The 26585-nt window shown below is 36.3% G+C and overlaps 2 long non-coding RNA genes across 2 annotated transcripts; both read right to left on the bottom strand.

Moving 5' to 3' along the window:
* Nucleotides 1–355: 355 nt before the first annotated feature.
* LOC135078820 (uncharacterized) lies at nucleotides 356–1095 on the bottom strand. The gene is made up of 2 exons (XR_010258678.1): nucleotides 824–1095; nucleotides 356–694 (listed from the first exon to the last, which is right to left on the bottom strand). It is a non-coding gene; the product is annotated as an uncharacterized LOC135078820 (long non-coding RNA).
* Nucleotides 1096–4154: 3059 nt separating this feature from the next.
* On the bottom strand, nucleotides 4155–21797 carry LOC135078817 (uncharacterized). The gene is made up of 2 exons (XR_010258675.1): nucleotides 20399–21797; nucleotides 4155–4190 (listed from the first exon to the last, which is right to left on the bottom strand). It is a non-coding gene; the product is annotated as an uncharacterized LOC135078817 (long non-coding RNA).
* Nucleotides 21798–26585: the final 4788 nt, after the last annotated feature.

The following is a 26585-nucleotide window of genomic DNA, read 5'->3' as shown; positions in this document are numbered from 1 at the left end:
CAGCGGGCACTAAAATATAGGCTGCGGCACATAAAACGACCGTAAAAGCAATTGGCACCGCTGTAAAACTGATGCGTGAATCCACCGATAGATGGCGTTGTTTGATGAAATGGTTATTTTCTTAGTATTTTCAGAGATAACACTATCAATAAGCCCTTGTTATTCATAAAATAAAATAAAATGCAATTTATATTTAGATTAAAATATTTTTTGTCGCCGACAGCTAGCTTGCTTTGATGCAGTTTCAAATTTTCAGATATACAGTAACATATAGGTGTACCAGAATCTCATGGCAAATGGGGAAAATAAACTTTGTTGAGTGCAATACTGGGGAAATTGGATTAAACGATCTTGATACTGTTTAATTTTTATTTATGACTAATATTAATGAACATGAAGTACGAATGCCTACCTATACATTTTAGGTATGTGTATGAAGAATGTTGTTATACATCGGGTTTTTAACATAGGAACATGTCTTGAAAAATAAGTAAACCGTATATTACTGTAAATAATTTTATTAAGTATCATACTTATAACTTATCACTTCATTTAGAACTAGAAAACGATTCTAAGAAATCCACTTGCATTTCTTGTTCTTCAAATAGATGAAACTTGCTTGAAATCTTTTTCAATTTTCTTTACATGGTCATAACATTTTCACCATTCCTCTGCACCAATGCATGAAATACACCTGATAACCCCGATAAAGCAGCTACTAAGTAAGAATAATATAAAAATAAACATAACCCTCCTTCTGACGCAGTAAGGTAATAAACTAAATGTAGGTAGGTTAGTATAAAAACATTTCACTCCAACTTACTGTCAACTCAACGACGCGCTTTAAAATCAAAGATTGACTTTGAATTATGCCTTATTTTACAATACACTTTGAAAACAATATGACTTGCTTGAGTTTTTTCGTCTTTTTCACAAAAATAACAAATAGGCATGAAGAGATTACAAAATTTCTGCAGCGGCTGACAGATCTCTTGATTTACTTTGACAGGTGACAATAAAGCCATAGACAATGGCCATATGAAAAACACACTTTTCCAATATTTTTGTTTGCCATGAGATTCTGGTACACCTATACCAACCAAGACTCCTTTCACCGTTTTCTCTATTTTTTTACAGTTTCCACGCAGGTGATAATTACTTCGGTCCTTATTTGTCATTTTTGTGAATATAAAAAAGGTATTTTTTATGATAAGAAGAGTAGAGTCATTCGTGTTAAGTAATAAATCTTTAAGATATTGTTAAAAAATATATTATTTTAAAAATCACAGGATCGCAGCATTATGTAAACAAACATAAGACCATGATACACATAAACATTTTGAAGATAAGCAGCTCAAAATCCAATGATTTATCTTTGGTGAATGCGGAAATTGCATTCTACAGGAAATTGAACCTGACACTGATCTACACCGACACAAGCAATAACCAGGTAAAAACCAGCCGTGACGTCAAATAGAAAAATATAATAGAACATAATTCATTTTTATATGCAAATGCATTAAAGTAAAAGTAAAAAGTCATTTATTGCCAACAAAAGGTTAAGACAATGTATTTCTAGCGGCTGCTACACTAAGCGAGTCTTCCAGTGACTTGGCCCACTTTTAGCTTGGTCCACGGGCCGAGTTGCTGGTTTGAATTTTTAAATAGTTTTTCTTCCAGTGACTGGGCCCAACTTCAATGTTTTATTAATAAATTAAACACCAAATCAACAAAAATCTACTCTAGAATCTTGTGGATGGTGGGCCCAGTCACTGGAAGAAAAACTATTTAGAAACTCAAACCAGTGACTTGGCCCATGGGCCAAGCTAAAAGTAGACCAAGGCTCTGGAAGCTGTGCATGTGTCGCGGCAGCCTTAACAATACCTACACAAATTATAATTTTATTTTAAGTATCCATGCTTTAAAGCTCCTGACAAACTGAATTTAATTGACATAAAAGACAATATGGTCATCTAATTTATGCTACAGTCATGTATTCACTTACTTTACGTGACTGGACCACCACCTTAACAATAGATAGGCGTGCATAAAATGTAGACAGTCAGATTTTAATTTCAAAGAAACTTATTGAAAAGTATTTCAAAGATTTCTAATATTATACAATGGCAAAATTATGGAATTCTTCACTCGAAATGATATGCCTGCCTCGCTGTAAATTGGATCCGAGACCTCACGACTAAGGTATACGAGTAGCTATGTAATAGTCATGAAAATTGCTCGCATATTTTTCTATTTAATTTTTATACACGCACAACTAAATAAAATGCCACTGCGAAAATTGAAGTGATGTCTGTACCTTCATTCGAATGCTAATTTTATTGATCTAGGTAACTGTCTCTTACGCCCGTATTCACAATTAAAAACAATACTATGAGGTCTAACAGTGCGCGTGGACGCACAGGGTCACACGCAAACTAATCACAGAGCTCTATTGAACGCTGTGTGTTCGATTTGCTGCTTCGCTTTAGCAAGTACCGTTTGTGAAAACTGTTAATTATTTTAGATTTTCGACATGCGTTGTGATTGCAAGGCAGACGCACATGATGGTAGTCTAGTTGTAAATCTGATGCAGATGGTGGTCTACTGTAGTGAATTTATTTTATTTGATTTTATTTATTAGGACAACCAACAAGACAAACACGCATACATGGAATTACTATAACTAAAAGTGCTTAGAACTAAGTGCTGTCTTAATTAAAGGCTGCCACGGCATGCAATGTGGACAGTTGCAAATTTAAAAACTAAGAAATAAAAACACAATTATTCAGGTATTTGCTGCCGCTGTAAGGGACCTCAGCACAGCGCGCCTAAATTTCAATGGCGTATAACAAAAAATGTCGACGTCACATGCTTAATTTAGGCATTCTGTAGCTTCTTTCTGACAGTTTCAATTGAGCAATAGCTCAATATTAATTACAATAGTAATAACCAACCTTGTCAGATTGTAGGCACTGACATAGCCTGATCAAAGCAAAACGAGACCTTTAAATTTTCAATCAAACTGGGAACCACAACAAAGTGGTGTATTTCTCTTTTGTGTGCCTACCTGAAAATTGAACTAACCTAGTTTAAATCTAGGTTAGTCTAACATATCGGATTTTAGCATCACGGATTTTTATATTTTTTTAACCGTATTTAGATTTTTATGGTCATAGTATCTTTATGTTTTCTACCAAATGCAATCACATTTCAAAACGTATTTATAAACCACCCTATGTATACCTGAACATTTATAGGTTAAAGATTAACTTATAAATGTACATTTTCTTTCACGGAACGCATGGATTTTTACCCACGTCTTGGCAATTGGCACGTGACTCGCCCCAAAGGACACCAAACATACTGGATGTATGAAATTGACGTAAAAAACCAAACTTTTCTATGTATCCCCTTTTTTCACCCCTTTAACCTTTTTTCAAGCTTAAGGCCCGGTTTCCACCAAGGCAGAGCGGAGCGGAGAGGTGTTTTGAATAACCTATCAGATTTCATTATTCAGGAAACCAAAAAATCCGATTGGTGATTCAAAACATTTTTTCGCTCTGTTCCGCCCTGATGGAAACCGGGCCTTATGGTTGTGAGAATTGTGAATTTTACATTAATCGCTCTGTAAGTCGGTTATTATTCTGAATAATTACAGCCAAACTTCATTACACGTTAATTAAACCAGTGAAGTAGGTACAGGTCATCGTCCTTTAATAGCTTTCCATTATGCAGCCTGCGTAATTAACGTGATAGTGCCGTAATACTCGCAAATATTAATTGGAAAAGTCCAATAAGTGGTAAATAATTTGGTAGTTTCTGTACGTGTACGGGCGGGAGACAGTGGTTGTAAGGCACCGCTCCCGTGCCCGGGATATGCGGTCAGGAAGGGAACTAACTCCCTAGTGAGCCTAGAGTCCCTATTCCCTAAGACATTAAAGTCCCTAGAGCCCTAGCCCTGCCTAACAATAGATACTTAGACATAATAAGGGTTTGATAGGAAGGAAGCTGTGCCCAGGTCGCCCAGGGTAGCAGCGTTAGGACGGCAGATAGGCGGCGGGGACCCGCTGCCAGCCCGGCAGACTCACCGGACTTATCATAGCGACGGCTAAGGGTGTCTTGGCCGCAGCGGGGGGAAATGAGACACAACGACGGACGGTTGATATCTGGTTTATTGGTATTATGTTATGCTATTTATACATGGTTTATTGTTTGTACACATTTAAAGGTATTTGTTAGTGTGCCGTCGGTGTAGAGTGCCGACGGTGCACGCTGAGGGTTCATGGGTCGCCCGGCGGTCGATGCTGACGGTGCAGCAGGATGTACGATCGTGCTCGTACAGTACGTAAATACATTGTTTACTTTTTGGTATAAAGCTTTGCTTTTTACTGCGTATTATATACCAACAATAAAATAGCATGAATAAACATACACAATGATTATAAAATTGATGGCAGAATTACTCTTTGAAAAGTCTTCAGCATTTAAAGCACCCTAACTTTTTATTAAATTTATTTTAAGACTGTTTTCATATACGAGTATAGTTTGGACACTGCAGGGGTGGTTATGAATTTGTAATAACCATTAAATTTTATCAAAAAAAACTGTTGACAAAATTATAACAAAACCAAAGCAACGACTTTTGATACTTATGTAGGTATATACTTGATGATATTAATTTTAACCACTCGCATGAAAACCAATAGAAAATCCAGACTTATCAAACCCCAATTATTAAATGAAATACGGCATAACCCGTATTGGTTTACGTTTATTTGGTCTGCACGACGTGGACGTTCCCTTTGCACGGACAACAGCACATCAAGGTCAACACAGTGAGTCTTATCTCGATGAGATACAGGCTATTTTGCAACAAAAATGAAGTCTGATGTGCTGCCAACTGTACGTGGAACATGAAGCCGTTGTTAGTTTGAAATCCAACTGTAATTTGTGCACAATGGAATTCTGAAAACAAAATGGAAGAATCCTTTTGATCGCTCATACGGTGAAGTGGATATCCCAAAGCGAGTGTAGTTCCATTTACATTCCGTTTCCAACTGGAACTAAGAGACCCTTTTAAATTTTTTTGTTTTATGTTTCGGTGTCCACTTTTTATTCCGGTGATTTGAAACTATCAACGATTGCTTTGTCTCTATGATTGTACGTGGTTACAGGTGATATTTGATTTTAGATTTTAGTGTTCATCTTTTTCTCGGTGCCTGGGACTTTGTCTGCATACAGTTATAGAGACGCCTATTATTATATCTATTTATGCACAATCTTCTAAGTCGGACACTCTTGTCAGAGTGGTCGTAATTAGTAGGTGCATGCACCTCGTCACCCCACCATGGTGGGGTGATGTGAGCTCTCCTGGCGATGTGCTTCCATTTCTGACGGTTAGAGGCGTCGCGAGTACACTGGACCATGGTAGACTCAGTGGCCTTTGTGATGGCGTCTATCCAGCGGGTTATGCACAATAAACAATCTCTTCAGCCAAATGACGTCCACTGCTGGACAAAGCCTCGGGACCAAGGATTTCCATAACGACCAGTTCTGCGCTGCCTGCATCCAGGTACTTCAGGCGTCCTTCACCAGATCGTCAGTCCACCTAGTGAGGGGCAATACAGTGACTTATTCTCTTTATATTTTACTAGCGGCCGCCCGCGACTTCGTACGCGTGGATCCCGTTTTACCCCTTAAAGGTTGAGTTTCGTAAAATCCTTTCTTAGCGGATGCCTACGTCATAATATCCACCTGCATGCCAGATTTCAACCCGATCCGTCCAGTGGTTTGGGCTGTGCGTTGATAGATCACTATGTCAGTCAGTCAGTCAGTCAGTCAATCAGTCAATCAGTCAGTCAATCAGTCAGTCAGTCACCTTTGAGTTTTATATTTATATAGAAAATAGAAAATAGTCAAAAACACATCAGGCTGTAATTTTTTGTTGCAGAATAACACCCTTTTGTTGTTTACACAACTAGTCCTGTATGCTAAGTACTTGTCAATATATGCATTATCAAACATACCGTAACATTTACGCCAACCTATTAACATACTTAATATTCATAAATCCACGTTTTCCCAGAATTTTCCACCGTGTGCGTTTCCCAATTGGTTTTCGTTTCATCGGTTTTATTACGTCCAGTGAAATTGACAGCCTGTATTAAGTTTTCGTAAAATTTCACTCTATTTTACAATCAGTACAGTCCAAAATATCTGCATTTGCATAAAACTTATCGATTTCAGAGTTATTAAAAACCGTCATGGAGATCTGACGACATCATCATCATTTCAGCCATAGGACCTCCACTGCTGAACATAGGCCTCCCCCAATGATTTCCACATCGCCCGGTTGGTAGCGGTCTGCATCCAGCGCCTTCTTGCTACCTCCATGAGGTCGTCGGTCCACCTTGTGGGTGGATGTCCCACGTTGCTCACGATAGTATAATATTTGTATTACATAATGTATTAAAGATTGCTTACACAAGCTTATCGATAATTATGTATAGGTAGGTAATTAGGTAACACGTGTATTAATTATGTTTAGCTAAACTAATTCGCACTTAGACCGCCACTGCTCGCCACAGATTCCAATCATTTGATTATAATCTAACTAAACCATAATTTACACAAGATATTAGAAACTCATTCATTATACATTAACTGCTTGAGGGATGTTTCCTGGGTAAAAAAGCAAGAGTTTTAATTAGTCCGTCAGTTAGCCTATCAAAAACTACTCGAGAAGTATTTTTCACTTTTTAAAACTAATGAAAATGTAAAGAGATAAAGCGTGCCAAAGTTCTAAAGAAAAGGCCCGTGACGTCAGTGAGTGCGTAAAAGTGCAGCACTTTGTGATGTCGCGCGGAACTTCAACGCACTATATCTTTGTAATTATTTGTTTGATTGACAATTCAAAATATACGTGTCCATTATTTTTTTATATTAAAATTGACGGACTAAAAAAAAAATTTTTAGGAAACTAGCCTATTCAAGTCACGTCAACAAATCGTTTAAAGTAAATTATCTTTGGGTATTTTTAGCGCAGCTAATCCAAAATACAGTTATGTACTTTATTGAAGTTAACGTAAACATTTACAGATTTGGGGCAATTTTTTTTCAAATAGCGACGCTTGATTTCTCGAAAACGGTTCGAGCAAGGTTCGAGCTAGGGACGTGTGGGTGTGATGGGAAACTGCATAATTTCATGAAATTTTAGTCTTGGAGCGCTTCATGAAACACCATTGTGCTTTTTGTTTATCATTTACGCATCAAAATAGTTGTTTCGAGGAATACCTAGACGCGTCGCCGCGACACATTACTTTCTATCCATTTCTATGAAATATCGTCGTCATAGCTACCATACTTACAAATAAGACGTGGTTCTCACTCAGACTTCAAATAATTTGCACAGTCCAATAACGATTTCTAGCACAAAACCATGTAATCATGCGTGTAGAGAACTTCTGCGAATAGAATGTTACATTATTCATATCGAATAGCCACTGAGCCGTAACACATTATCAATATGAGTAGTATTCAGTCAGTTTAATGTACCTACCTAATATGATAATATACACGTATTGATTGATACACATATTTTTAGGAATCACTACCTCTAAAACTATACAGTCGTATTTATTACTTTAACCTAACTTTATTATGACCCTACAAAGTCATATCCAGTTTAAGAAAAATCAAACACCAGAATCAACCATGAAAAATACGTTACGTCTTACGTAGGAAAAAAAGACATGAAAAATCCCACTCTAGAAACATCGCAAAGCTTCTAGGCACTCGAATGCAACGAATAAATAATAATATTGAAGAAACGTGGGAGAGAGACGTAATGAGCGTTTTTGTAAACAGTTCTCTATTTTTCTATCATTAACTTGTTTCAATATTTTGCGTTTTCCAGACTAAGTATTATAATTTGCTACAATATTAATCTTTAACATGCACTTAAATGGTCTCTGATTTATATCAGAAAATATATAACATAATTAAAATTCATTAATGTTAATACTTAATTAATTTTGTATGTTTGTTGTTTTATTTTACGCAAGCATACAACAAGCATACAAGTCAAAGTGGCGTTTGAGCTTGTCTCATTTAATTGCTATTTTCTAAAAATAATATTATTATTAAGAAAATAAAAATGTTTATTCAATTTCAGTTTATTAATAATCTATTACTTATAATAAATCTGTAGAGAGGTCAATTCTGTACATGAAATATATTTTCAAAATAACTATCAGGGGGTGATTAGTGATCGATACTGATGCCAAAAATGCAATCAGTAAAATTTTTGTCTGTCTGTCTGTCTGTCTGTCTGTCTGTCTGTCTGTCTGTCTGTCTGTCTGTCTGTCTGTCTGTCTGTCTGTCTGTCTGTCTGTCTGTCTGTCTGTCTGTCTGTCTGTCTGTCTGTCTGTCTGTCTGTCTGTCTGTCTGTCTGTCTGTCTGTCTGTCTGTCTGTCTGTCTGTCTGTCTGTCTGTCTGTCTGTCTGTCTGTCTGTCTGTCTGTCTGTCTGTCTGTCTGTATGTTCCTTATAGAAACAAAAACTACTTGACGGATTTTAACGAAACTTGGTACAATTATTCTTCATACTCCTGGGCAGGTTATAGGATACTTAGGAATTCCCACGGGAACGGGAATCAGAAGGAAAATCCTTTTATATGAAAAATCTAAACCGCTTAAGTTAGACGCTTGAAATTTGGCATGCAGGTACCTCAGTAAACATAAAGCTTAGTTACAACAGGATATTGCAAAATTCCCACGGGAACGGGAGTTAGCGGGAAAAAACATTTGTATGAAAAATCTAAACCGCTTAAGTTAGACGCTTGAATTTTGGCATGCAGGTACCTTAGTAAACTTAAAGCTTAGTTACAACAGGATATTGCAAAATTCCTACGGGAACGGGAGTTAGCGGGAAAAAACATTTGTATGAAAAATCTAAACCGCGTAAGATAGACGCTTGAAATTTGGCATGCAGGTACCTTAGTAAACTTAAAGCTTAGTTACAACAGAATATTGCAAAATTCCCACGGGAACGGAAGTTAGTGGGAAAAAACATTTGTATGAAAAAATCTGAACCGCGTAAGATAGATGAAGGGGGGGTAAAACGAGATCCACGCGTACGAAGTCGCGGGCGGCCGCTAGTAAGAAATATACTGAAATTGAATAAATATAAACTTTGTTAAATGGATATTTATTGTAATTACAATAGGTGTTATTTTGCATCAAAAATGTATAGTCTGTTAAGATTTCTCCTGTATATTATTTGACATCTACAGCATAATTATCTTCCCTCTAAAGTAATGAATCCTAATGAGTCTACGACTCCAGACGTCTCGTAATCTTACCAATCAAATTGCGTTTGTATTGCCTCTAGTTCAAAAGCGACGTGAAATAACGAAGATTTACTTATTGGTTCTCTTATTAATGTCGAAACGTTGAAATTCCTTTGAAATGAATGTTGAGTTGAGAATGCTGAGAACTTTGTTAAAAAATATTTATAAGAGCTCTTGCATACACAAAAGTAAGAATTTAAAAATTTATGGAAATCCTTGGGGGAGGCCTTTTTCCAGCAGTGGACGTCATTTGGCTGAAACGAACGGACGAAGAATTAAAAAAACCTTTTCAAAACAAATCAAATCATATTTTCATGGGTTTACATAGGTACATACAGTAGTGGTTACAAGTGTTTAAGTTATTACATATTGTTACAACTTTTCTTCATGAATACTCAATTTATTATTGATGTTATCCCCTTTAAGAGTCACTAATTATCAAAACCCACTTTATACTCGTAAGTATGTTTAATTTGCATTCTTGTCCTTCGAATATGTTTACGGCTAGTTTCAGCAATCTGGAAATTCTGGAATTTCCATTTCCAAGAAAATTCCATTGCGATCTGCAGACAGGATATTCTGCGCATGACTTAAAGCGAAAGGCTGCATTCCAGAAACCTGGAAGCAAAACGTTAGGTTCAACATCGATCCGATAACGACACATTGCTGGCATAAACTTGTCACTTCTGACTTGCATGCTACTTGCATCTAACGCCCGTATTCACAAACGATGCTTGCTTAAGTAAAGCAGCAAATCGAATGCATAACGTTAAATAGAGCTCTGTGATTGGTTCATATGTCACCCTGAGCATTTACGCGCACTGTGAGACCTCATAGTAATGTTCGTGAATACGGGCGTAAGTATCGAACAACATAGCGCAGGCAGAGGTAAAATTATTCGCTTAGATTTGTCTGGAGAGCAAAGTAACTGTACGATTTGAATTCGATTGGTTAAACGGTTCAAAATGTATCATGAATGCTTTATCGTTGCATTGCATTCCATCCGGTAACTTTCAGAAACCCATCTATTATTAAAAAAAAATTAAACAGTGATGTGTATTATACCTCCTATTTTGTAAGAGTATTTTACTTTTCCATAACTAAAGCACAAATACTCATGTTTTTCCTCTAAATGTCCGTGGTATCCTCTGGCAACAGGAATGTCGTCTATTTTCAGTTTTCAGTGCGAGCTTTGTGGTCGGGGACTGAAAAAAGGGTAATATTATTATGGAATTTACATTTTAGTTTTGCTTCCTTAGCTTAATTTATTTTTAAGGAAACTGTGAATGTATGGTGTATGTTTTGTTGGTTGTCCTTAAATAAATAAATAAACATACTTTGAAGTAAGTTTTTTAGGTTGTCAATTTAATAGTACCACCTAGTGTTGTGGACATTGATATCTTTTTACAGTCACATATTACTTTGCTGCCAAGCAAAGTTCTTTACACGGCACCTTTGAAAGAAGCTTTTCAAAAGCTTATTATGTTTGCCGCCATCGAGAAAATCGAAATTTCCAAACTGGCAGCTAGCCAAAGGCTGTCCTTCCGCCGTGAAAGGCCTTATGGACATTGAACACCTATGTCGTGTATTATCCAGTAGTAAGGATGTGCTGAGATTGGTTTCGCTCGAATATTGATAACGTTTCGATATGATATAGGTTTTTAAGTAACTTAAATAATTATGTAAGTTCACAATAAAGGTAGATTTTACTTTGTTTCAAGTAGAAAATTAAAACAATATTTTTCGTTATGACAGTAGACCTACTCATGACAAAAAAGTGCCTGTTTTATGATATAGTGCTCCGTATTGCTCCGACAGTTTAACAATAAATTAATAATTAATGCAATAAATCTTTAAAATCTTCCTCTCTCCTAAAATGCAGTGGCCGACAGGGTCCATAATTGTATCTTACCTTACCAATAACACCTTTTGTAAACATTATGGAAGCAATAAACTATTGAGTATTGAGTAATAAACCGTAAACAAACCACCCTAGTAATCTTAAAGCCAGAGCGCTAGGATTATTTCATAGTGTAGTAAGTATCGACTACACACAGCACTAGTAGGGCTACCTATCTCCTTATCTATCCGAACCACCGATGAGCCAGTCAATGTAAAGCCTACGTAATTGAAATCCGTCCAAGGGATCGTAGGTCATATTAGAGAGCTAATTTAGTCACTGATGGAAGCTTATTCTTGAAGAGCTTTAAATTATGTTTAAAATACTTCTGTAGAGTAGCGGAGCTTTCAAAACTGTCAAAGAGTAAAAGGATCGCATCGTGATTCACCTCTTTACGTATTTTTCATTTCAGTATTACTGAAGTCAGGTTAGACTTTTGCATGTAACCACAAAGAAAGTCTGAACTTTCTTTGTGGTTACATGCAAAAGTCTAACACAGCTTTAGCGATTATTATTATTATCTTTGATATTTTTCTTTCTTTCTTTCTTTCTATTTAAACTAAGAATATCTGTGGCTGAATTTATTCAACTTACTGCACTAGAAGCAATTGGCATGTTTAGTATGATTCCTTTGACATACTTACCGTCCACACTTCGTTTATTTTAATTTCGTATTACAAAGGCTCATTTGCATTTTACTGTTTACTGAATGGACCTAACAACGACTAATTGTCATGTTCACATCAGGAATGCTTTTAAAGCGCTTTACAAAAAGCCTATTTGCAGATAATAAATGACTCTTATGACTTTCATAAGTGTCCTTAATGCCCTAGTAGAGCCTAGACATACAGTGAAGCCACTGGGTTGCCATTTACGTCGATTCAAATTAAGCTCTCGCCAGGCTTTGCGTAAGGTTAGATTAATATTTTATGTGAGATAACGAAATGATGTAAGTAAAATTTTGACTTAATTCGTAACTTTTGAATAATTCTGAATGAATAAGTGAAAAATATTCCTATTAATATTTAGATAATACTTATTATTTACATTTCAATTAATGACAACATTAGAACGCTTGTTTAGTGTAAATAAATAAGCGTTAAATATTTAAATGCATTTAATTGGTTTTGAAACCCTACTAAACTACAGCTTCGGGTGAAAATAAAGAATAAGGGTTTCTTTGTCAGGACTACGGAACCCTAAAAAAGTGATATTAGATATTATTTTATCATTAATTTAAATGTGAAAAGTTACTACCACAATAATGAATGTTAGTGGGGTTTAATTGTTAAGAAAAAATATTTTTTACTTCTTAATCTGCATTGGAAAAGCTTGTAATTCCCTTTTATTCTGTTTTCTGTAACAATAATAGACTTATTTCAAAGAAATACTGTAACAATTACCATTTTTTATGACATTAACTTGTATAATCGTCTTATAGGAAGAGACGCGTTCATTAGGCAAATCTCAGAAACATAATGCTCAAACGTAACCTGGAAATTCGTCTTTATTCTAAGACGAGAGCTTCACAAGGCAAGTTTGAAGCGGATTATTGGAAATTTCATTGCTATGCTGAGCACAACAGCGTTAACAGCTCATAGAGCTAGCCTGAGACCTAGGACCTGGTAGGGAATAAGAGCTATTTTAGTACACAATGATGATGATGATAATGATCATAATAATATGATAACATTACATAAAGTTTAATAAAGTTAAAAACAATATACGAGTAAGTATTAAAAGTAGGAGTTTGATACAATATTTTATGTAGTGTTGGATTATGTAGGTGTTAACTGGGAGTTATTTTTACCCATTACAAAGGACACGCCTAGATCGTAGTTACACAGGCAGGTAATAATTCTTAACAAACAATGGAAGAACCTCTTGTAGACTTGCTTATTAGGTATTTAAAGTCTTTATTCTGATAATATCTACAAAATCTATTTAAAAAATCTGGTCCTAGAAATTTTAGTACTTTCAGTGTTTCTAAAAAAACTTATTGCGGAAAAAGCAAACATAAGGTTTATATAAAAGCTCAGATTCAATTTAAAACGGGAGACCTAGACCACTATGTACTGCCAGCGCGTTTCCGGGACTACATAAACTGAGTATTGATTTTTACATTTTACATAGTGAGCTATCGGCACATAGTTTGATGTCCGGATACAATCCGAGCTGAACAATTTTCAGCCGCAGGCTACTTTCAGCATTTCACAAATTGAATGAAGCATAAATCCGTTACCTGGGAAATTAAGATGAGCTTTACAGCTTTTATACGGTTTCTTTGTCTTCTTATATTCTAATTTAAGGCTTATTTCGTTTTTATGAAAAATACGACTAGACTGCGTAGCTACGAGTAAGTTAAACGAGACGTTCAAATTAAAATTGAACTCAAAGTTATTAATCATTCAATCCAAAATCTATTAAACCTTTGAACTGACAAAGGATTTATATCGTTAGACCCGTGATCTTAGGCTGTGCTTTGTTTACGTGCGTCAGTAAACGCCTTAATTGCCGACGTCGGCACCTTGGGAGCATGTGGAATCACCTGAGCGCGGCAGATGCGTCGCAGCTGCCGGCCGGGCCGCTAGCTCCGCACCGCGCAATCCGGGATAACAGTTTTATTTCCCCGAATAAACTTTATCAAACAAAGCGCCCCGCGCCCTGCATCTGTCCGCCCAGCTGGCCGGTGCAGCTGGCGGCCCCGTCTCCCTCGCACGCACGCGCGCACCCCGCGCCAGAGCGAGACGGCGCCCTCGCTGTAAGCGCCGAGGCCCTTCAATTCCCTGCACGGCCCATTCGCAGTCAGTATCCCGCCGGCGACGCAATAATGACGAGCAAAAGGAAGTGCGAGCGCGACATCACCGACCGCCGCGCCAAGCGGCAGCGGCGTCGCAAGCGGTCCCACAGCGAGCCGGCTATCGACACCGACAGCGCTGAGAAGCGTCAAGCGCTGAAACGTCTTTTTGGGAGATTGTGCTCGGTGGATGTGGACTCCACACGCGACGAGGAACCGACGCTGATGGAGAGCGAGCCCGAGGAGTCCATGTTCGGAGACGAGAACGAAGACCCTCTGCTGGATTCGGTGCCGGAGGACATGGACCCGGAGCAGCTGGGTTTCCTCGTGTGCGCTCAGGAAACGCTGCGCTTCCTGAACGTGCGAGGAATGCCGCCGCAGCACCCGGTGTTCATTCGCCTGCGCTCGCGCCTCCTGCGCGGGATCGACGAGATGTCCGCCGCCTGAGATACGCTTGGCCCTGAGCCTCCAAGAAGAACCAACTAATCCCCCCTCTTCGTGCCTCCCAAAGACCCAGTCTATTTTCTGAGTGTTTTATGTTTTGTGTATAAAGTGTTTTACTCTTCTATCCCTCCGGCCTTACACGGATATTCCGGATCTGACCCGGACGTTGGTTCTTAATATGTTTACAAACAACAGGTGGCCCGGATTGGGTATCTAGTCATATTCTAGTCAAAATAAGAAATATATTTGTTGAACATAATGTGATAACTTTATTATAATACCTAATTTGCGAATTATATCTTCACTTATTTTTCCCCTAGTGGACTGGTGAACTATTAATTGTGTACATTTTAGTTGTATTCACGCTCAAACTTACTTTAACTCGTTTAATTTATTGTTGAACTATTCTCGTAGCTATGTGTAAGAAATAAATGTTTGTATATCTTATATAAAAGTTGGCGTAATTAAATCAAAAAGAAAATGTTTAGATCATGACAGTTTGTGAAACAATGTTCTGATACGTTTTGTTTCGAAAAACATTATAAATTAGCACCAAAATGTTTAAAAACGTTTAAAATTATGTATGTAATGGTTCTTAATAAATAATCCATATGTGACAAATAGTTTATTTATTTTACGAAACCCCATTTAGTAATATTTCTTTGGATAAAGTTGAATTCAGGTAATAAAAGTAAATATACGTAGACACACACTTCTGATTCATGAGCAATTATCCAGTTTGTGGAATTCAATTGAAAATCAATTTGTATAGATGGATTTTATTAAAATTTACTACAAAATTAGTATAAATACCATTTCTTAATCTAAAATTTATAATAGTTGGAATTTCTTGATACAAAAATTGCATAGGTATATTATTATATTGCAACAGCCTAGGTAATTATAAAAATAAATATGATACGATAAATACATTTATTTTTCATATCTTGCAAAAGTTTACCTTAAAATCTAGACTAGACACTTTGGTTATATAGTTACTAATTATTGCTAAAAATTACAATACTTTATAAATCGTTAATTTCTAAGTAAACACATTGAGCTTACAAAATATACATGATTGACAAAGAAAATGCTATGTCATGCTCAGAGAATATAACATCATGCTAAACAGTCGGAGATCTTACACAGTGGTAATAGGCTCTATTTTGCAAACAAAAATATTTAGTCTAATATGCGTTCGACTGTACCTAGTCACCTCTGTCTGTCCCAGGAGTATTGTGTCTCCACACAGCACAGATAGATCAAGACAGATTGGAAGCTATATTTACCCCCTTCTAAACATGAATACGGAGAAAGGCCGTATATGAGCGATAGAGTATAGAGTATTCCCAGGTGTCTAAAGTGCTCAATATTCTGCACTACTACGCTATATTATTGCGTCTACACTATATTACAAATAAATAGGTATATTAATATTATATAGAGGAGAGATTTGACTGATTGTTTGTATTGAATAGACTACGAAGTTACGGCACTGATTTGAAAAATTCTTCCACCATTAAAGTTCTACATTATCCCTGATGAACATAGCAATAGAATATGGATGCAATAAAAATGACGGTACGAAATTCGCCGGGATAGCTAGACAAATACAAACACAAATACGGAGGAAGGCTATACAGGAGACATGCGGTATTCCCAAGTGTCTAAAGTACTCAGCATTCCGCACTTGTGTTGAATATGGTGCACAAAGTTCAATATTGCTGTACAAAAAATTATTGCTTTTACGTTACTTTGTTTATAGAACAATATCAAGAAGGCTAGTTATAGTTTTGCAACTGCGGGAGGAAATAATTTCATGTTAATTCATATTTAAAGGACTCTACACACCAAGCCCGTTATTATCCTTTCTGTAGTTATAAGTAGGTATGTAGTACAATAATTACAAAGTTAAGGACTAAATAACGCATATGCAATAATTATGGTTATTTGTACCTTGTTTACTTACAATTTCTCAATTTGAAATCAAAAAACATGTTGTTCGAGGTAAACATTTTTGTTTACTCCGAAAAACCTTTTAAGTCTATTTTTATAAGTAAACATTTTACGAATCGCTATTTCTAATATTTTGTAGAGCGTACTTGATACCTGTCGCACCCACTCAATATTGAAGGATTACTTACCCTCGTACTAAAATAAATAAGAAGGTATTTAGTCTAACTTTTTACTACCAACGCACTATTTCAAGATTTTGAAGACTGTAAAATGACGAATAGAATCTATCAATAACTCTAATTGAATAATTTAGTATATCAATTTATTTTCCAATAATTGCAAAGGACACTTAGAAAAGTTGATTATGATAATATGGTTAATGTTTTAGTTTCTTTGAAAATGATAAAAAGTTAATCAATTGAGTTACATAGTTAATTGGTGACGTCATTTGCTTGCACGTCAATTATGGTGGTGGTTGCCCCTATTGGCCAAAAATAAATTAATATGACTCCATGCTTTTGATTGCCAGTAGCTAACAAATAGAAATTAATCCTCCGTGACATTTGCTGACCTTTCGCTGTAAATTCAAATTCACCAACTACGTTGTGCCCAAAACTCATGCACTAATTTTAAGCTAGTATTGAAACCACAATTGTGCACACAATATATGCCTGTATCTCTTTAATACGAGTAAATGCCTATTGGTTTGCTTTCATCAAATTTAATATTGGAAAATGGACGGCAAAATACAGAAGTACCAAAATACGCGGCTTAATCCTTTATCCAATAGGTAGAGATTATGAATCATTCATTTTGGACCTTAATTCATTTGCATAGTGCTCAAAATATGTTGGCATTAAAATTATTGAGGATTATGAATCACGGTAAAAAAAACAACGAATACTTATCAAATAAAGTACCTGACAACAAATTCTTTACAAATCGAAAGTTTAAAAAGAAAGAAAGATTGTTAAACAGTTTACATATAGTTCCAAAATACTGGACTGTCCTGTCGATGACATTGACAGTGGGGCGCCACCGTCAATACCGGATCGCTGGTTCAGATTTTTGCCATGTTGGAAACCATATAGTTGAACGATGGTAGCGCCCCCCTGTCATTGAGTTTGGCGGGACAGTTCAGCGTGGGTCATCTATACCAAAACCGCCAAGACGACGTCATAAGTCAACGACTTTTGACAACTTGTCAAAAGTCATTGAAATCACAAGTCGTTAACATGATCCTTTTGAAATAAAACCGCCGACACTAAGGCTGGGTTGCGCCATCTTACTTTAACTTAACAGGGTGGAAATTTGTAATGCCACCTGGAGGAAAAGTACTACATGGACCTATAAAAAAAGTCGGACGGATTCTCATCAACAAAATACTGTGGTACATTAGGATATACCAGCTCGCCTGTACGTACAGGCCGGCACGCACACATTCATACCCTGATACACCACTTCGAGTGCAAACTTCACACAGTTGACACATTTACGCGGCGAAAAAAAAACACAAATACGACATGTCTTGCGTGGTAAAATTGTGTAAAAACCGTTCTGATCGAACGAACAAAAATCAAGGAATCACATTTCACAGGTAAACTAATAATCTAATCACTTATTTCCCCGATTTTATAAACATTAAAATATTAAAATCAAACGTCAATCACCCGACAAAATAATACGTTAAAGGCCAGTGTTCTCAGTTATTTACGTGGGAAAATTACCCGAAAAGTGGGAAATCTATAATTTTAAGACTTTTTAGGTGTTTATTACGCATACTATTGAAATAAAATAATTTATCATAATAACTGTGTTTTAATGGGATATATTTTCGTAGGGCGTGGAACTGCGAAATTCAAATTTTCTTATATTAGTGTCAGGTTGTATGTTAAAATCTATCAGAGATAATAATATTGATGATACATAAGATTATGATTACGTAGGTACACAAGATTGATCATTTGTAACTGCGTGAATCGTACCTGACACTGACTTGCAAACAAAGTAAGAAAATTTGAAAATTTCGCGTCTACCTCAACGTATTCATCTATACTTATAATAAATCTGTAGAGAGGTCAATTCTGTACATTAAATATATTTTCAAAATAACTATCAGGGGGTGATTAGTGATCGATACTGATGCCAAAAATGCAATCAGTAAAATTTTTGTCTGTCTGTCTGTCTGTCTGTCTGTATGTTCCTTATAGAAACAAAAACTACTTGACGGATTTTAACGAAACTTGGTACAATTATTCTTCATACTCCTGGGCAGGTTATAGGATACCTAGGAATTCCCACGGGAATGGGAATTAGCGGGAAAATCGTTTTGTATGAAAAATCTGAACCGCTTAAGTTAGACGCTTGAAATTCGGCATGCAGGTACCTTAGTAAACTTAAAGCTTAGTTACAACAGGATATTGCAAAATTCCCACGGGAACGGGAGTTAGCGGGAAAAAAACATTTGTATGAAAAATCTAAACCGCTTAAGTTAGACGCTTGAAATTTGGCATGCAGGTACCTTAGTAAACTTGAAGCTTAGTTACAACAGGATATTGCAAAATTCCCACGGGAACGGGAGTTAGCGGAAAAAAACATTTATATGAAAAAATCTAAACCGCGTAAGATAGATGAAGGGGGTAAAACGGGATCCACGCGTACGAAGTCGCGGGCGGCCGCTAGTCTTTCATCCTTTTCAAATGGCACGATATAATTTCGTCTAAATTTCCAAGTAACATATCTGCCCATCTATGTTTTTCTTAAGATAAATGGGTAAAATGTTTTGGCTAACATGGCATCCCTAAATTCACTCACACAATAGACAAACGCCAAAATTTTGCGTCACAGTTTTGTTGTAGCGCGAGTTCCGTCCGCCTTTTTTTATAGGTCCATGAAGTACTATTAATACTGGATGACTGACTGACTGACTGACTGACATAGTGATCTATCAACGCACAGCCCAAACCACTCGACGGATCGGGCTGAAATTCGGCATGCAGGTAGATGTTATGACGTTGGCATCCGCTAAGAAAGGTTTTTACGAAACTCCACCCCTAAGGGGGTAAAACTGGATCCACGAAGTCGCGGTCGGCCGCTAGCTCATACATAAAGCGGGCTGCGTTCCCTTTAACCTGACCGTAGACCGCAGAACGCATCCTATGTGGTAAATCCTTTAAAGGCTCTCCAATAAAACCATTATTTGTCTCGCTTTAAATCACGATAATTAATTGATTGACATGACTGAAGAGAGAGGGAGCACTAACTAGACAGGCTGGAATGAGTGAAGTTAGTTACAGATCGAATCAATTCAGTCTGAACGTTTGATTCTAAAATAGATATCTGATTTTTCCAGTGGAAAAGATTCAGGAAAATGGAAATCGGAACGTAGGCGTTTGTGATTACCCAGGAAATTGCGGCAAATCGATGTTGAAATAACTTTTCTCTAAGCAATTTTAGTATTCACAAGGATTTATTATCACATGCTATCATCACCTGTCTTTTGGACAGAGTTGAACGCTAGTGGTTCTAGGTTCAGTTTCTAAAAAGGTCAAACATCTACTAATTATTTTGCGTACTTATTTCTCGCTTAATCAAAATATCAAGCTTGACTTGATCAACCTGATTTTACGGGGAGAAGGATTACGTGCTACGATCTAAGCCATTTTAAGCTATGACTCAGTCTGACACCAGCATTTTAAACTCTGTTTTACACCTAACATGAAAGAAAACATAATTATAGAAAATTCGACGACAGATAATGATGTCATAATGATTTTTCTAAACGCTCGAGTTCTACAATGTAGAATTATAGAATAGATTATGTAGAGCCTACACTACATTCATGTGGATAAAATATTCATTCAGCCTTAACACACCTACCCTACATTCAAACACTTTTGGCTTGCTTGATTTCTTGCCGTTGCAGAAGTAAAATATTAGGGATGTACTAAGACCGCTCAGAATACAGAACAAACCAGAAGGAGTGTTCGATAACATTTCTACGCGGCAACTTGTGTCCAAAATACTTCCCCTCCCGCGCCCCTCTACCCCCTTTAGTGTTACTAGCGCCGTGTGACACCCCCATTTTTGGGGTAAAATTATGTAATTTTTTAAAGAGATGTTAAACAAGTAAAAAATAAGTAAGTGAAATAAGTACACACGGCCAGTGTTAACTATCCATTTCCGTTTTTGCTCTCGCTCTTATCAAATGGTGATTCTTTGCGATAGAACGAGACGACATGACTGGCCATAGGCATAGATAGTACCTACCTACCTATGAATTTAATTTTTACTCCGAAGTAACTAAGTGTAAGATGATTATTTATTTCTATTAAATAGTGTAATATATGTACTATATTTTATGTAGGTATAATATGTTATTTAAAAGTCAATTACAAAAGTCGAATATAAATTTTAGAATGCCAAGTAAAACAAAAAAGAAACTTAAGGTTCTTTATTATGTAAACATATCGACAACAAAACATTTGTTTACGGCGCAGTAGTGCTTTTAGTTTAACTTTTCTTGGAGTGAAAAACAGAATCCAAATCAAAAACATCACCAATACTTAAATTTGATTGCGAGGCAACTCTGGCTGTGTATCCTGAAAAAAAATCAGAGTAAGTATGTAAGCAATAATTAATTACTTAAAATTATTATTAAATATACAAATATTGCTGCTGCTGATCTGTTGATACCAATGCCTTACTTTTGAATAAATGGGAAAGTATGAAATTCACGATAGTAATTTATTATCTCCTCATTATTAGGGAGTAATATTATAAATTAATTCAATATATTGAAATCAAATCAAAATCAAAAATATTTATTCAGTTTAGACCACAAGTGGCACTTATAATTTAATTAATCAGGTTGTCATGTCATGGATGAAATTACACTAAAAACTAATTAAAACAAAAAGGATGGGGAAAATATTCCATTATTCTGTGGTAACGCTAACAAAATTAACGCGTGAATTTTTTATAAGTAGACAAATGTAATTCAATATAAAAAAGTAGGGTAAAATATTCCGTTGACCTGTGGCAACACTTACAAAATACAACCGTGATTTTTTTTGAAAATTATTATTTAATTAAAATGAATTGGAAATGTGCTACTTACGGATAAAACATGATCCCATGCACTTTCTTCGTAATTCCAGTAGCATTCTTACATGTTGGAACGGCACAAGACGGCATAATTTAATTATAAAGTGTCAATCTGACGGATATGTAAACAATGCGCGCGCCGGCCATTGACTGATTGCTTTAAAGTCAAAGTAGTGCGATTTGGAGTACTTTATATGAATACACATTTACGCCCGTTGACGGTTTCTGGTTTGTTCCGTATTCTGAGTAAGACCGTAAAGTAACAAATAATTAATATACACTTACACATTTTAAACGGCGTCATCTAGTGCATAACTAATCAACACAGATTTGAATACATTAATAAAATATATTTTTTTATAAATACACCCAGACCATGTTTTAGTTACATCACGCCACATCATTTTCAAAGACAAAGTAACGAAGTACTAATTTTACTACAGCCTTGTTATACGTCCCATAATTCATTTATTTGTTACAAAGAAATTGCTTTGTAATAAATAAACGAATTACACAAGCTTTCAGTGCTTCAGCCTTCAGCTTACATCTCTGGAATTTTTCCATTTTGTAACCGAGGTTTTCTATTGCAGCAAACTTTAGAATCCTTTGACTTTGAGACTTAATAACTAACATTCCCCGTAAGTTTATTTGCTTTTAACCTTACAAATAAGTTAATATGGAACTCTACTTCTTTTTCAGAAAGTCCGCAATGATGATGGAATCAAAGATGAAAGATTTTCTTTTGTTATACGTAGTGGCATATTGCCTTCCACGCCCATCTGGTCAGCGTGAGAAGTGTAAGTCAAATCCTCCCTTTGCCTCTCGTGTTGAAAGAGAGAGCCATGTTCCTACAGTAGAGACCGAATGACGCTGATGACTCGAATATCTACATTTCTTCTTAAACTAATATTCTTTTAATTTTAATTTTATTGCACGATTACTACGATCTGTAACTAATGTCGCTTCCTTTATACGCGTATTCCAACAGCATTCTGTTCCATTGCTCTTGTGTGAAATCATCCAGTTTTTTATTAACGTACTCTCTCAACAGCGCTTTATAGAATTCGTGTGCTGACTCCGATGGCTTCGGTAGCGTTTCACCTTTTGTCGTCGGTGTTACTGTTTCGGGTATCATTCTGAAACAAAAGAAGGTTTTGAAATTGTGAAAACTGCCAGACTATCGTTCCAATTTTAAACTATTCGATTCAAATATTTTGAATTTCGATATTGGAAGGGTGACAAATCGGTAGATTGTAACTTTGTGGCAGGCATAGGCAAGAAATTCCTGTACCAATCTAGCCACTCATGTTTATATTGAGGTTGGTAATCGTTCTTTACCCTGCACAGCTACTACGGAGATACCTAAGGGGATCAGTAAGACCAAATTCACTTTAAGTAGGATTGTAATAAGTGCGATTTATAAAAAAAAATATTTAATAATGTGCTGCATGGCTTACAGCAAATATTAATCTTAAAATATTCCACATTAGCACAATGAACAGAAAAATTCAAATTCAAATTCTTTATTGCTCCATGTTGATATACAAAGGTTTTTACTTAATAGACATTACAACTACTGCACATTGTCACAGAATAAGTAATAGTCATTGTGAGCTATGTAGTTATGATAGATGCAATTTCACAACAGAAATGTAGAATCTGAATTCTGATGTGCTGTAGCCTGTATATTCACTCAACGACACAACTCAAACTTTAACTGTAACAATTAGGTACATAACACAAAAATCACTCTTATTCCTAAGGGAATACGGGCAGTCTGAAGCCCAACATTTCATGTCCAATATGATCTTGTTGCTTAACTCAAAATGCAATTTCATGATATTAACTTCGGATACTGAAACCTTTCAGAGTTGTAATTTTCCTCGTTTACGTGTAAGAGCTCTTTCCCATGGAGACGTTCCGTTTTTTGCAGTACTGTTTTTTTGCAGGATGCCGTTTAGTATACGTCTTGTAAAATATTCACTCATTTGCAGTGTCTCGCTATAAACCGATCTGTTAGAAATTGGAATTCGGTTTTGTCATTAAACTGGACCAGTAAAAAACAGGATCCAGTTTAATTACAAGTATTGTTTAATAACAGTGTTTCCATTAGCAGCTTCAATACCACACAAAAATGTAACTGTATAGTGCATACTTACTCTCGTGTGAACACACAAGTCCACTTTTACGGGACCCAGTAATGCAGGATCCCGCAATACTGAATAGCCTTGTAAAGGGGCTTTTAGTAAGCGTAGCTACGAGAAAAATCTTGAAACTACAAGAAACGAGTTTACCGTAACTCGCCGCGAAAATATCATAAGACGATTTTGTAAAGAACTTCCAACCAAGTTTATTAATAACTTCGTAAGAGCGATAACTTAAGAGTGCCTACTCTTTGCAAAGAAACAACCTACTTATTTTCATATTATGTTTTCTGTTAACCTCTTTTTGAAAACAGAACGTTTAAAGAAAGCATTCAAATATTTCATTTCCTTTGTTACTACATCTCTAACTTCTACACCTTATTTTGTTTGAGGAAGGAGGGTGTTTTATTTTTCTTAATTTAAGTAAATGCTCGTTTCTAGAGATCCTCTGTATAATAACTGTATCGCTTGCTTTTTGTTTGGGGCCGAACCCTGACCTTACCTAACCATTATGTTTTAACCCAGTCACGAAATAGAAACCCAAAAGAAAAGGAAGATTTCTACTGACAATTTCTAAAGAAAAAAAAGAGGAATAAATTATATGCACGATACAAGCTTTCCCAATTATTATTATACAATAATTATTGTATAAATCCTTATAGTACAACTGCATTTCAGAATAAAAGCTTGTTTTAAAAAAGCCTTTTTATAATCGTCCCTTTTGTAATGAATGAAGTACCTATACAAAGGATAGAATAATAACACAAATAAATTATGTATTGTATTATATCATGTAATTGCGTCATGTAAGACGTAGGTATAATTATATTTTGCGGTAAATTAATATTTATAGCGGCAAAACACAATGTTTGTCCATTTTATTCAGAATGTAGACTTAAGGCCTAAAATCCAACAACGAAACGCAATAAGTCTAGCCTATTTCGAGAGTTCAAGAGGGCAATTGTCTCAATTGGTCTCAATATTGATATAATAAGTCTTTATGCTATACATTTCTGTTGTGAAATCGCCCATATTGCAACTGAATAAGATGCCAAGTGTTAAGCTTAACGTGCCGTAGTGTTGTCTGTATTTTAAAAGTACGAACTCTTTTTTAACGATAGTCGAAGCGATGACAGTAATAATAGAAGGGTTTGATGTGATTGTAGTTTTTTCGGCGAATATCGTACCGCCTATGTTCATCAGAAATGATGTGGGATTCTAATAGTGAAAGAATTTCAAAATCAGTCCAGTAGTTTCGGAGCCTATACAATACAAACAATCAAATCTTTTCTCGTTATAATAATAGTGTACATAAATAAAAAAATGCCTTTATTTTAATTATTGATCTGTGAAACACAAAGCAGCACCCACAATAATATTTCTATATAACCGTTATCGCTAACAAACCCGATGCACCGCTCGAATTCGTTGAAAAATAATAACAAAAATATAGGTTACGACCAAACGGAAGCAGGGGCACCTCGTATGAATGACTCAGACACTTGCCAGACCATATGCTACGCAAAAAAAACATAAGAAAAACAACACACCTTGTCTTAGCACCCAGTTCTTGGACACCTCAAACTTTATAAACACACTTCACTACGGGCTTGCGAGCGGGAATACACTGCACCGAACGTATCGACGGGGACCATTCACGACATTTTTTCTCTAACAATATCCCGTCAAACAATTATAAACTTTGAATGAACATAACAGAGTAAGAATTACAATGACGCCGTTTGCATAGGGGTGCGATCTATTTGTATTTTACCCCAACATGTGGCCCTGGATGAGGCAGTAATCCGTACAATGGGCGTCAATAAAACATTGTATTTTGATTCTTGTAGCGTTGATTTAAAAGCGGGATAGAATGATAGGTTGAGGAATATTGTTTTCGATGACGGTTTTCAAAAGAGGTTCGCCTTTGTGGGCCAAAATGATGTGTAGGATAGTGGAGCAACAGTATGATAGTGATTGGCAAGTTCCACTGAGAGATTTTAGTTTGTTTAATTAAAACTATATACTTAATAAAGTTTCGTGAATAAGGATATGATAAGTATCTAACGCCCGTATTCTCAAACGATGCTTGCTTAAGTTAAGCAACAAATCGAACGCACAGCGTTGAATAGAGCTCTGTGATTGGTTCATGTGTCACCCTGTGCGTCCTCGCGCACTGTGAGACATCACAGTAATGTTTGTGAATACCGGCGTGTATGGTACTTTTTACTCTTAAAGAAGAAGGCATTCTAAGCAGAAAAGTTTTCGTGTGGCGATGTAGTGTAGGCAGACCCACTAGGTAGACTGACGATATGGTGAAAGTCGTGAGAAGTAGGTACCTAGATGCGAGCAGCGCAGGGCCAGTCGATGTGGAAATCCTTGAAGGAGGCCTTTGTCCAGCAGTGGACATTATTTGGATAAACAAACCCTCCAAGCTACGCATGTCGCGAGCTTCAAACCGTAACCGCTCGGAAAATCGGAAAACAAGCGCATGAATGTGTATGGCTAAGTGCAATTGTGGAACTGTACATCGCAATTTACTGACAAATTTTCTGAATTTTGTTGGTGCCAACCTCTAACGCACGGCAAAATTCACGTCGCATTTCGTCGCATGCGATTGTGAACGCAGCGATATGGATTGAGTTTCCGAACGCGCACACAACGCGTAATTGGAGTTCGCGTTTTGTTTTTTTAAAGACCAATGCCTGTTTTCACAATCAATCTCTAATTTTTAAGTGACCCCTATGGTAACACATAACAGGAATTTTGTTTGCATAGGGGTCACTTAAAAATTAAGGATTGATGGTGAAAACGGGCATCAGTCTTTTTTATTATTTATTCAATACCAATCGTTCCTTAAATACTGGCATTCTTCTGAGCTGGATGATTT

Source organism: Ostrinia nubilalis, chromosome 15 (genome assembly GCF_963855985.1).
Source record: "Ostrinia nubilalis chromosome 15, ilOstNubi1.1, whole genome shotgun sequence".
Taxonomy (NCBI): domain Eukaryota; kingdom Metazoa; phylum Arthropoda; class Insecta; order Lepidoptera; family Crambidae; genus Ostrinia; species Ostrinia nubilalis.
The sequence above is the reverse complement of the archived record's forward strand: the minus strand, read 5'-3'. Positions and strand labels throughout refer to the sequence as shown.